At 36.6% G+C, this 12,331-nt stretch overlaps 1 protein-coding gene across 1 annotated transcript in view; it reads right to left on the bottom strand.

The window, feature by feature from the left end:
• LOC127456732 (pleckstrin homology domain-containing family G member 3) overlaps positions 1 to 9,919 on the bottom strand; it is an 84,604-nt gene extending 74,685 nt beyond the window's left edge. The window contains exon 1 of the mRNA XM_051725267.1: positions 9,726 to 9,919. The gene's annotated coding sequence lies outside the window, so the exon portion shown is untranslated. The remainder of the gene's footprint in view (positions 1 to 9,725) is intronic.
• Positions 9,920 to 12,331: the final 2,412 nt, after the last annotated feature.

Genomic DNA, 12,331 nt, shown 5'->3' with positions numbered 1-12,331 from the left:
ACGAAATTCATGTTAGATATCTGTACAATGATTTGACAGAGTACGTATGCAACTTCTGCGAGTGATGAATGTTTTTACTAGTGCAAATGTAATTGCTTACATAAAAATGAGCACTTTCATTAGTAGTTCTTCCATTTCTGATATCAAAAATGATCATTTTAACTAGTGAAAATGTAATTGTTGATATCTATAATTCATATCCTGCAAATAATTAAAAGTCTGTTCAGCCATAGTCCTTTGCACGATAGGCTTCATACTGTATACTATTACATCTGCGATGCAAAAGCTCCCTCACCAGTCTACCAAGACTAAACTAGTAAAACGACTTGTTCAGAAATTGTCACGGTTATGGTGTCTGAACTATCAGTACATTTACACAGGACTTCCCACGTATGCACATCAGTGTCTATTCAGCAAGGCAGGAGCGCTGTTAGTCATTTTACAATCGAAGATATCGTTAGCCAGTTAGATTTTTTTCTACTTTTTACTTTCTTTAGACATCTACATGTAAATTTACACCAAGATGTCTAAAAGACAGACAGTAGAAAAAAACTTCAAACCTTTGCATTTTAAGTATAAAGGCTCAAAATTGTGGCTGATCAAGACAAACCACTTGTGTGTTGACATAAGCAACATAACCCATAACATGAAGTTGCATGCAGTCACGTTGCAGCCCGTAGGTACACTGAGACCTTCATTCTTGCCTGCAGCGTGTTCATTCAAGGAGATCATGATGATAAATCAAATTAAATCCAAATCATTTTCCCATCTTACTGGGAGGGATTTCCACCATTCCCATCTGTTAAATGGAATCTGTCCCCACGTTCATAAGCCATAAGTGAATTTAGTTACTTCTTGCTCACAAGACTCAGAATTAACGTTTAGGAGTGTACAGGTGTATCCCTTTTCTTCTCTGAAAGCTGCTTAGTGGTTGTTGGGGTAACAGTCGTCACAGCGAGAGGTCCTACGTCTGCTTCCGTTGTTCCCATCTAATCAAAGCACAGTTCTCAGTGCTCATGCAAGTAGGTAATTTGAACACTGCAGAATCATTTGCTCTGATTTAGTGTCAGATTTAATCCAAACATCTAAACTCTAGCTGGTGAGAAAGCAAAGCTCATTTAGCTCAAAACATTAGTACAATCTGTACCATATTGACCAAATTATCCAACATGATCACATGGGAAATAAACATGTTGCTACCGAATGCTCCGGTACCCTAACGTTGACCCCATTCTGCTAAATTACTGACAAGTGCTACCTGCAATCAGATATATTTGTACCAAATTCAAATGCATTCACCATTTCCTGTGGCACTACTGATAGCATGTCACATGAGCAGCCTCAGAGACATGAGTTCTGGAACCACAGAAAACCAGGAAGTAATCGCGTTCCCATAATCAAAGAGGAGTGTGATTCGGAGGTTGCATTTTTCCTCTAAGATTACATTTTTAATCCACTGACGATTAGGTTTAGGGTTGGGGAGTAGAGTTAATAAAATATGCACTCCTCTTAGCTGTATTACATCATTTACACTTGAAACAACTTGCTTAACAACTCGCTTTTGGCGCCCCTCTGTGGACATTTTCCCAGAAAACCCAAGTAGGTACTGCTTCAGCCCGGAGATCTCCAAATGGGGGCAGGGTTACTCCAGAAAGGGGGTTAGGCCAATTCCAAAAGGGGGTGACACTTCAACTCACGGTCCCGCCTCTTTATGGAGCTCAATCTACAGCTATATCCTTTTCCGAAAACTGGATCTCACACATGCCCATACGTTCAACAACACATTTCCCATATCTTTTGTTGTTGACGTCAAAAGCTTTGCATCCAAACAAACTTTACAGTGTTTTGCAGCAAATTCATCTGTCACTTGGCAGAAGCTAGCCGAATTGAGTATGCCAACATGGACAGGTTGCATGACATATCCTCATCCTCAAAAACCATAAACAAATCTATAGTAATAAATAAATAAATAAACAAATAGGACCCGGACTACATTAAATACGGGTTCACTCGCGGCAAGGAAAAACATGATTTGTACTGACTACAATGTTTTGTGCTATGAATTACTGACTGCCAAGAACATGAAACCATTACAATTCAAGAGGCACTCAGAATGTAAAACTGTTAATTTTCCTATTTAGCCATTGTCACGTTCATAATGTTGTTGGGGCTATGCATTTTTTGGCAATATTAACCATTTTTAATGTTTGACTGATTATAAGGAAATTTTTCTTTTCATTTTTGTCACAATAAAAAATTCTGGTATGGTTTTGAGTTGCCTCTTAATGTCCAGTGTAAATGATTTAGGTCCTGTAGCAAAACCAGTTAGAACCACTGGTCTACACAACAATATTAGACAACTTACTAAATTAAATAAGAATCGGAATTAAATCGGATAGAAATATTTATTTCTATCCGATTACATTTTTTTACACTCACCATGCTGAAGTGACTCGTAAAGCTCCTAAAAGCAACCATGTTGTGCCATGCAGAAGAAACTAAATCTTGCTTTCAGACTTGGCTAAAGGAGGGATGGGGGTTAAATGACACAGCTGGAGAACAACAATGAACAAACAGCCCCTCACAACCCAACACTAGATCACATGACAAGGCAAAGCACAAATACAAGAGCGCTTATTCTGGGAGCATCTCCATGGTGATACCAATTTATGTAGGTCCACACAAATCTATACACATTAACAAAACTGTACACAAACAGATAGGTGTGGGTGAGAAACAGAACAATGTTTGAGTAAAGTTTTAATGTAAATTCTCTTCCCTGCCAAATCAATCTTCACTTTAATGTTCACATTCTGCTTCTTCTTCTTTTGTTTTTGGTGATTCACATTCTTCATGCATACGCCCCCTACTGGCCAGGGAGAAGAATTTCTAGGAAAAATTTACTTAAATATCGATCTGTTTCTCACCCACACCTATCATATCACTTCTGAAGATATGGATTTAACCACTGGAGTCTTATGGATTACTTTTATGCTGCCTTTTTGTGCTTTTTGGAGCGTCAAAATGTTGGCACCCATTCACTTGCATTGTATGGATCTACAGAGCTGAGATATTCTTCTAAAAATCTTAATTTGTGTTCTGCAGAAGAAAGAAAGTCATACACATCTGTGATGGCGTGAGGGTGAGTAAATGATGAGAGGATTTTAATTTTTGGGTGAACTTTCCCTTTAATATGAACTGCAGCAGTGCTCATTGCATAATATCATTAACAAGATGTACAATCTATCAATGTATGAATTAAACTCACTCAGACTGCCAACAGTTTCTTTTCCAAGCATAATTTTTATTATATCCATGTAAACGATTACAGACAAATTATACAGAACAGTATAAACAAAAACAGAAAATTAACTTCTCTGTGTTGCCTGCACTCGACTAGGAGACGGATGACGAGAGCCCCACAGACACGTCTTCTCTCCTATTGGTTGTCGCTGCCAAGAGTCACTCCTCATTTTCATAAAGTTAAACTTTTCTCAACTTTGTCATGTCGCCGCCATGCTCACATCTAGTCGCCAGAGGTCGCGGTCACTTGTGCAGCTGGACATCGCCAGCTCTCTCTGAAAATGAATGAGATCTAGTCGCTTTGTTGCTTGAAGTCACTGCATGTGTAGACGGGGCTTAAGGGTCAGAGAGAGGGTGGGAAACTAAATTATGACTGTTTTTGGCACAAAAATACTTGACAAACATTATAAGTGGAACTTGGGGAAAATATAATACAAAATGTATGATATGACCCCTTTAAAAACATTCCTTTGTATAGACTACACGACATATAAGAGTTCACTAACATTCTATTGTCTGCTTTCTCGACAGGGGGTGTGAGCGCTTTCAAGGAACTCTATCTAGTCGTTGAGAGGTTGGAGGAAGTAACTGTCAGAGGGAAAATAGACGGACTACTAAAAAAAGCACTGATACACATCTTTCTGTGTGTTTACACACACACACTTGGATGCTTGCTGAATCCAAAAAGCTCATATACTGGTTTATACAAAACATTTCCATTACTGCGTGTGAGCTCATCAAAATAATTCCAAATATATCTTCCCTTTTTCAAAGGAAGAGTTTTAGAACTGTCTCTTAGTTGGAACCTGAATCTCTTCCTAGAACCAATTACTGATATCTTTTTAAAATGTATTTTAAAATGAACATTTTCTTTTGTTTGCCCAAGCCAGTCAGAAAAAAGTAAAAAGATCATTTAGAGATGCCAAAGAACTGTGAAATTCCTTCCTCTAAACTGAGGAAAAGCTGATGCAAGCTGTCCAAACAGCTGCAGCACTTGCTGTACTTTAGGTGCAGAATAATGCAGACATGTTTAACAATGAATCCACGGGTAAGGCAGGGTTAAGAAAGCCCAAACAACTTCCTATAGTTTGTGCTTCCTCTGATTATTTTTCAGTGGTCTCTTGTTCAGAAAACCTGACACAGCCAATCCGAATCAAACACCACCAGTCAAAAGTTTGGACACATGGCTGAATTTATGTTTCTTATTATCTTTAAAAACATTATATCAATATTTTCATGCGTAAACGCTGGAAATGAGCTTTGTAGACCAGAAGTGTTCACCTATATAAACATTTGATAATGCTTATTATATATCTGATGTATGGTCATTTCTACATCTTGTCCATGGAACCCTGGTTGAAAACCTGGTTGTAAACAAATGAAAATTGTGACCACGCATTAATTTCCTTACAAAACAAAAATTAAAAACTCAACCAAGCATTTCCGGTAGCTGCGAATTAGACCTGCACAACATTCAGAAGGAATTTTCACCGTACTTCACTGTTGGGATGATGTTTTCATGTTGGTATGTGGTGCCCTTTTTACACCTTAATTAGTGCTGTGTGTTCGTCCCAAACAATTCAACCTTAGGTCATATCAGTTCACAAAACATTTTCCCTTTAGCATTGTGGAGTGTCAAGGTGGTCTTTGGCAAACTTCAGGCATGCAGCAATGCTTTGCTGGAAAGCAGCGGCTTCCTTCGTGGTGTCCTGCCATGGACACCATGCCTCTTTAATGTTTTCCGTATAGTAGACTCATGAACAGAGATGTTCACCAGTTCCAATGATTCCTTCAAGTCTTTAGCTGTCACTCTAGGGTTCTTTTTTATCTCACTGAGCATTCTGCAATGTGACCTTTGAGTCATCTTGGCTGGATGGCCACTTCTAGGTAGTCACAGTACTAAATAGTCTCCATTCATAGACAATTTGTCTAACAGATGAATATCTAAGCTCTTTGAGATAACACTGTAACCCTTTCCAGCTTTATGCAAAGCAACAATTTTTAATCGTATATCTTCTGAGATCTTTTTGCAAGGCATGGTCCACGTCAGCAGATGCTTCTTGTGAATTCAAACCCAAAATATTTAAGTGCTTTTTATAAGTCAAAGTAGCTCTTATCCACACTTTCAATCTCGTTTCATTAATTGGATGCCAGGCTTGCCAACTCCTAACTCTAATTAGCTTTTGTTGACATTAGCCTAGGGTTCACATACTTTTTCCGACCTACACTGTAAATGTTAAAGTGACGTATTCAATATGTACAAGAACAATACAGTATTTTGTGTGTTATTAGTTAAAACAGATTGTGTTTGTACATTCAAATCCCCAGATGAAGATCAAACCAGATTTTAAGACAGATTTATACATAAGTGCAGGTAATTCCAAAGGATTCCCATACTTTTTCTTGCCACTTTATGTCAGCAAAACTAATACGAACTGATTTCTCAAGTTCTCAAAAAATTATTCATGACAAGTAAACAAGTCAGTAATATAATAAGGATAACAGAAATCAAAGCAATAGAATATAGACAACAGAATAAAGATACAAAATAAGCTAAAAGTGCTTGCACATATTTTGATACATATCAAATTTTCCCGCCTGTTACATTGACTTTAGTTAGCCAACATAAAACATAACCTACTGTGTTTACATTTATATCTCGCCAAGAAAGGCATTTTAAAGTGTATTTGATCATAAAGGTGTGTTACTTTGAGCACTCTCATAGCACACATAGCAGTTACCTGTCATTTAGACAGCGCAAGAGTACCAGATTTAATTTGTATTCTGTAATACCAGCATTGTAGAAATACATGTATCGTTACCTCTTTTTAATTTTAGTATCAACTTGGTACCAAAGCACTGGTACTTTTGACATTCCTACTGTAGTACTGTATGACAAAGCAGCAGATTTAACAGTCAAATGACAATCCTCCACTATCAGGCTAAGGCAAATTTCAGTCAAGAAGCAGAGTTTGCTTAGTGACATCATACAAGCCGCCTTGGCTATAAAAAAGGAGTATCTGTGGTAAAAAAAACAAAACAGGATCCCAGTGATGCATATTTTGCACCACTGACCCATTTCTAGTTTCATGTGTCACTCCGTAAGCAAACAGTCCAGTGACATTATAGACTCAATGGAACCCTGGTTGAAAACTTGGTTGTAAACAAATGGAAATTGTGACCACGTATTAATTTCCTTACAAAACAAAAATTAAAACCTCAACCAAGCGTTTCCGGTAGCTGCGAATTAGATCTGCACAATGTTCAGAAATAATTTTGGACCATTCTTCCTAACAGAACTGCTTCAACTCAGCCATATTCTTAGGATGTCTGGTGTGAACCGCTCTCTTGAGGTCATTCCACAGCATGGTTAACAGATTTTCTGTTTTTGAAGCCATTCTGTAATGGATTTACTTCGATGTTTTGGGTCATTGTCCTGTTGCATCACCCAACTTCAACTGAGCTTCAGCTGGCACACAGCCACCCTGACGTTATCCAGTAGGATATCTTGATAAACTTGGGAATTACATTTTTCCCTCGATGATGGCAAGCGGTCCAGGCCCCGAAGCAGCAAAGCAGCCCCAAATCATGCTCCCTTCACTGTGCTTCACAGTTGGAATGATGTTTTCATGTTGGTATGCAGTGCCCTTTATAGACTTATGACTCCTTAAAGTTGAAGTATGTATTTTGGCTTTATGGATTTTAAAATACAGCATACAGAGATTGGGGTGGGACTAGCCTATCTATTTGGGAAACCAGTTCAAAAACAATCATTATTTTTTGCAATTCTGTCAGTGGTGTTAATTACACACTTCAACTTTAAGCAGGAATTTGGCTGCAAACTGGAGACCAGTGCATGGCTGCAAATTGGAGACCAGTGCATGGCTGCAAACTGGAGGTGCATTTTTTAAACAGAGTGGCCCTTCCTTATCTGTCTAGGATCAGGAATCTGGCACTCCAGTGAGGGATCGGCCACAAGCAGGATTGGAAAAGGAAATGGGCGTGTCCACAATTACACTTTCACAAGGGATCCATTAACGAAAACTTCCCCAACTTATAAGTGCCAAGAATTGGTCTTAAAACCTAGTGAACTACCAACATTCACATTATTTGGAGGCATCTTAGACCCAATCGGAGTCAACTTACTCCGCTCAGCTGAATCAGCTTTTATGTTTTCCAAAAATGTTGTCTAGGTAGGCAGCTTGCAGAGTTTTGAGACAGAGCCATATATATGTGCATGTACCTGACAGTGACAGCAGGGGAAAGATATCTGGGCATTTTACTCATGTTCCAAACATAATCCTGATGAAATCTTCTAAACATGTAGTGACATGACACGCAAACTGGCAAGACCTTTATTTTGATGAATATGTTTTGATAGCTAAGAACATTCCTCAATTATTGAGTCATAGATCCTGCTTCTTTCACAATTTTCTGGCTAGTTAAACCTTTTATATGAGTTATAACACTGACGGTCTTCCTGCAGAGCATTGAATTACTCTTTGTTTCCTCCCGTATAAAGTTGTGAAACAACTGTTATCTTGTATGATAGTATCTAGAGAGTGGCACTCTTCAGATCTGAGGTCTTTCAGTCTGAATGTTGGGTTTTGGTTAAGAAACGGAAGCTACTAGAGACAAAATGTGCATAATTTCATGTTTAACGTAATTGTCAAAACATCCTAAAAGAATGCTTTGCTTAATATCCAGTAGGATATTATTAAATTCAAAGAGGATCCCATTTGGATTGGTTACAAATCAAATTCAATTTGATTTTTGACATAGTACACAAGATATACAGCTTTATGATTTAAGTATATGACAGCCCTTTATACAATAATATGTGCTTTTGTATAAGCCTATGTTTGACAGCCCGATATATTAATATGTAGTGTATATATTGATATTAAATCTTCTTCTGAAAGCATCTCAAATCATCAGAGGTCAAATTTAATCCTTGTGCGACATTCGGGACATTTTTGTCTTTTCGATCATTTTGGCTGTGTTAATGCCAACACCATAAATTTTGCCAAAGGTGTGTATTTTTGGGGGAATTTTGATATTTCAACCTCAGTTCCTATAATACATCTATAATACACTGTGTACCCAAAATAGTTACACTCAGGACCTTCAGGACAAAAATGTCCCCATTGAAACTACAATATTTCATCCCAGTGCCTTTAAAGCATAAAATCATGAATTCTATGAGCCCTGGCTTAAAAATTTACATTTTTTATATTTTTTACCAGATGGCGCCATTTTTCTCAAGTTTAGCCTATGGAGCAAATACATGCTTTTTTCCTATTTTCTGTTTGCTGTATTATAGAGCACTGCAGGCCAGTTGAATAAATGATGCAGCTAAAATTGTGTGAGTGTGTTGGTATGGATGTCAGTGTGTTTTGTATGTGTGTATTGAGAAATGTGTGAGTGTATGTGTAAAATAACAACAGTGGAATTATGTAAACAAACTGGCATTTAAAGGGTTGGAATCCTGAAAATGAATGAATATTTGGTAGTTATGATCAGGACTGATGTTGGTTAAAAAATGAACATTGAAAGTGGAAAATAATATTAAAATATAATACTATTATGGCAGTTTTTTGACGTGGACATTTTTATCCTCTAAGGACCTCTGAGTAACTTTTTTAAACTGACGCACAAGGGTTAAAGATGCTCAGTTTCTCCTCTTGCATTTGTGGATTCAAAACACAAATTCATGATTTTATTCAATTGTTTTGTAATAAAAATACTGTAAACTGTAAATCGCTCTTGATAAAAAGCCATCTGTTAAATAACAGCGTGCTATGTATTTACTATTGAATATAAACCTGAACATGAACAAGATGGTTGTATTGTCAATATGTAATTACATTTATCGACAACAGGTGAAAAAAATGAGAAAATAAATCTATTTTGACCCACATATGTTAATAATTAAATTGCAAGCTACATGTGAAAACATTTTGCCTACATTACAGGACACCTTAATTGAGGAAGTCCTGGAATGTCACATATAAAAAAAATTTAATAAAAAAAACCATCATGTGAAAAATATAGCCCAAGAAACGCCAGTATGCATTTTAGAGTTGAATAGACACAATGTATCTTGTAATAATACATACAAAGTATGTACTGTCCCAGCTGTCATCTACATTTCAATCGCGCGACGCGACAACCCAAAACGAACGCACGAGCGCTCTAGCTGGTCGCTTACGGATGACGGCCATGTGACATTTAGCGCAAACTTTCAACTTTTAAAGTTTGCTTGTGAAGACAGTGGCCAAATTCTTTAGATTTCGCCAGGAAATCAGGAGTTTAAGCAGATAACTACAATTGCAAACTCTTACGAAATTAACGCACCAAACAAACGGAACTCTTCTCAGCTTAAATAAAGTTTAGGAGCGTAAACTTGTGCAATCACTTACCAATACAAGATAATAAAGTTGAAAAACTTCGCAGAACGTCAACAGAACAGTCCCCGATAATGTTGCATTTATTTTAGCAAAGTCTGCCAAGCATAAATGAAATCATGTCCAGGTAAAAAGCACAATGAAAAGGGTGTCCTGTTCAATCTCATCCGTTTGTTGCTGTAATAATGATGACAGCCCGGATCACGTTCTCCTCCTAAAACCCTCCGCTTTTTTCGAAAGTGTGCGAGTGCGCATGCGCGGCAGTGGGCGCAGTTAGTTTTTGTAGTCATGCGGTTGTTTGAGAATGTGTGTGCGTGTGTGGGCATGAGAAAAAAAAAATATTTCAAAATTATTTCTCAATGCCTTTCAATTGTAAATAGTTTACTTTCTACATCCTGAAATATGGGGATTTATGCTTTGTTACTTTTTTGCTCAAAGAAGTTTTAATAGGAAATCCTAATGTCATGTTTGTTGTGACTGCTTGTTGTTTATTGGTAAGTAAATAAATGTAACTGCACAACTCAAAATGCATGCTTATTTTTGAAATAAACATATAAACAAATAAATAAAAATAAGCATGTATGAGTGGTAGAGTTAATATTTTTTTCTTTATATATTTTTGCCATAACTTGCAACTCGAAATTTAAGGTGTGCATTTACTTAAGTGTTTTATTAAAGTAAATAAATAAATATTTTCCCGGGTCGTTCTCAGGAAATGTTGTGCGCAGTTTATACGCCCATTACTTGATACTGCAAAAGAAATCTTTGAATAAAACATTCATTTAATTTGTCATTTTTATTTTTCATTGGAATATAATGCATGTTTCATCACTATTATATTCCAATGAAAAATAAAAATGACAAATTAATGTTTTATTTAAACCTATAATATGTTTTTATTGAAATCAAATTATGTTATCACTGTCATTGTAGTTGTTTTGAGAAAATGCTTTACTGTATATCCAACCCTGTTACACTGTGACATAATGGTTCTTAGAAATAATGGTTTGATCATTCTGACATCATATATGAGGGAGTGACACAGTACAAGTCTTGATCACTTGGTTTAAACAGAAGTAAGTTTTTCTAACAGTCTTATCTCCAACAGTCTTAAAAATCACAGTGATCAGTTTTCGCAGAATTTAATTTCTTTGCACAAAGTACAAAAATATTGACTGTAAACAATGTTGTGGTGCAATGATATTTGCAAGTTAATGCTGTTTATGGCTGCTTTTGCACTGACCTGTACAAATGGCACAATTTCCCGAGAATGACCCTCCCCTCTTTGTTTTGTCCAGGCTTTAAATAGGGTCAACAATATGTAGATGTCACGTGCTTGTGTCAAGATAGAAGGTGTGTGTGTGTTTAGGAAGCTAAAGCAGAATCAGTTAAGATGAAATACTGCCATCTAGGGAAGCACAGTGGCTTAAAAGATTACAGTCCTGACAAGAAAAACCCGTACACAAAAACCCAGGGAGGAAGTGTCTAAGCAGATGAGAAAACAACAACACTGAACAGACATTCCACATATGAAAGGAAATCTGTTTAAATGTGAAGCCAAAACACTTCAGGGAAGCTCATATTTTCAATCTGTAAATGTGAGATTGTTGTCAACTCTCTGTTTTTTCAGATACCTTAAGCTACAGCTATACTGTACAATCATACAGCAGCTCCAGGCCAAAAACATCATTTAATAGAAAAAGCAAGCAGAATACAGGGTGTCAGAATGACAAATCTAAGCAGGACTTTCATATGCATAACATTTACAACTCTTTTCAACCTAAATCACGTGCTGTTGGCCCTTTAAAGGTATACTCAGTAATTTTTTCCTCATTAAAAAAGTTTTACCCCTAAAGAAATTAATTGTAATTTTGAAACATATGTATAAAATCAGCAACACTCACATTCAAATGAAGACCCCAGTCATATCAGTAACCTTATAAAAGCTGTTTTATTCTACATGGAGAGGGTCCCTTTCATGGGGGCTGCCATGTTTGAATCACATGATCAGTGAAATACTACTGGCTTAATCTTAATTGACACTTTCACTCATGGATAAAATTAACAATGGCAGACTGTGAATAGTGAATTTTTACAATTGTATCTGTAACAGAAAACTAATGAATTTGAATGATGCTGCGTCCACACTGCTAGGTGTCACTGTATGTCCAAAATGACAAAAATAAAAAAATGAGTGAGTGCACCTTTAACCCTCCTATTGTCTTAGGGTCATTTTCGACCCGGGACAGGTAAAAAATATGCTATAAATACAGCATAGCTTTTGGTACTGGAAACAATTTTGACCCGTATGTGAAGAACCAGTTGTGACCTTTCACCTTCAGACTTTCTGGATGCTTTACAGCTTTTAAATTCTATGAATCAAATTTGACCTAAAATTATTTTAAATTATCTCAAATTTAGCCCCTAGCCCTATACTGTTCTCTAGCTTGAAGCTTTCCTACCTGCTTCACTACATCTTTCCCACAAATTGCATACTTTGCTTTTAAATAGGGTCCACACACACAAAACACACAGAGTGTATATATATATATATATATATATATATATATATATATATATATATATATATATATATATATATATATATATATAATTTTGAA

Source organism: Myxocyprinus asiaticus, chromosome 19 (assembly GCF_019703515.2).
Source record: "Myxocyprinus asiaticus isolate MX2 ecotype Aquarium Trade chromosome 19, UBuf_Myxa_2, whole genome shotgun sequence".
Lineage (NCBI taxonomy): Eukaryota > Metazoa > Chordata > Actinopteri > Cypriniformes > Catostomidae > Myxocyprinus > Myxocyprinus asiaticus.
This window is presented reverse-complemented; position numbering and strand designations above follow the sequence as displayed.